This window comes from Micromys minutus (genome assembly GCF_963924665.1).
Source record: "Micromys minutus genome assembly, chromosome: 2".
NCBI classification, from domain to species: Eukaryota; Metazoa; Chordata; class Mammalia; order Rodentia; family Muridae; genus Micromys; species Micromys minutus.
Genome location: NC_137971.1, coordinates 15,652,352 through 15,653,972, shown reverse-complemented (window position 1 = coordinate 15,653,972; position 1,621 = coordinate 15,652,352).

The following is a 1,621-nucleotide window of genomic DNA, read 5'->3' as shown; positions in this document are numbered from 1 at the left end:
ACTGCTGAGCCATCTCTCCAGCCCTTTCTTTCACATCTAATCTTGGGATCCATTCCCCAGATGCTCTCTGTTGTGTGACTTACATGGCCAAGAGAGTGATGCCAAGAATAGGGAAGTTGACTTGGATTCTAGGCTCAACTGTCCTTCTGGGTTCAATGGTGTAAGCTGAACTCTTGCATAGGAGACTCTCCATGAATAGCAGGGTCAAGAGAGTCTGTTCTGCCCTGAATATTTTCTCAGACCATACACAACCCTATCCTTCATGGAGTTCTGGCATGCTGGGGAGGAGACTTAGAATCAAAGATGTCCAAAACATTTTTTACACAGATCCTCTTGGGAAGAAGTTTGTCACAGAAAGGCAGGAGGCTCTAGTTTGATGCCAAGGGTGAATGGGCCCCAAGAAAAAACACTATCTCAAAAACACCTATCTGCCCAGCTTTGATGGGCCTAGTGAGGGAAAAAAAATTGTCACCTAATCTCAGGTGACAACTGGGGCATGACTCAGTGAACAGGGAGATGTCTGTCTAACCCCCATCCCTTTGTCCTCTGCCCCGTCCAATGTCCCTCTCCTGATGGGAACATGTGTGCCAGTCTTTTATATTAGACAGGCTGTTAGTCTCTCATTTTAGGACTGGGTGGGGGTTTATGGGGCTAGCCTGGAATCCACACCCCAAAACTGAGGAAGAATCATTGTGTTATGGCTGGAGCAATCTGCCATATTCACGCTCCACTTCTCCAATCTAGGTACTAGAGACTGGCACCCACCCAAGCCCACCACAGGCCACAGTGACCTTCTCTGTGTCTCTGAGTCTCCACATCACTGACAGTGCATGTCTGCTGGAAGGGAATCTTTCCTGGTCCCTTTGCTGAGACAGAGGAGATCACTCTACCCTGCTGACCGAAATGCAACAGCCTCTCCATCTTCTACACCCTTTACATGCTTCTGGCTTACTAGGCATTCTCTGCAGAATTCCTGTTAGGCATGGGTCTTCCTTCCTCCCTCTGGCCTACCCCAGGTCCACTTGTGGCCATTTCCCTGACAATTACACTAGAAAATCACACAGATTTGACATCATCAGTACACCCATTCAATCACACACATGTGCACACCAGATAGGACAGCTGTGGAGACAGAAGCACATCAACTCGGTCCCAGCAAACCCACAGTGCTTTCACGCCCACTGTTGCACACCAGGTGACTGCTGCAGAAACAACTCAGGACCCCTCTTCCTCTCCCAACAATCTTGCCAGGGCTTCACTCATGGCACTACCATCCTGATGTGACCCAGCGCCCGATCCTTCACAGACAATAAATATTCATGCAAGAAAACACTCAAAATTACCCCTCAAAGACACACCCTGGACATCTGCACACCCTACCCAGTGCTTGCTGATGAACTTTCACTTCCAACTTTCCTACACAGTCGCACAAACACAAAGTAATTAAGTCAACACACACACCCCTGAGTTAAAGGACAACCCCTGCCCCTGGGGTCTCTCCCAGAGGAAGCTGTGTGGGATCCAAGAGGATGCCCTCTGGGGACTCCAGCCTCTCCTCCTCCTCTCCCAGCCTCATTTGCAGCTGCTCCCCCCCTTAATTGGAGGTGCATCTTTTTTCTTT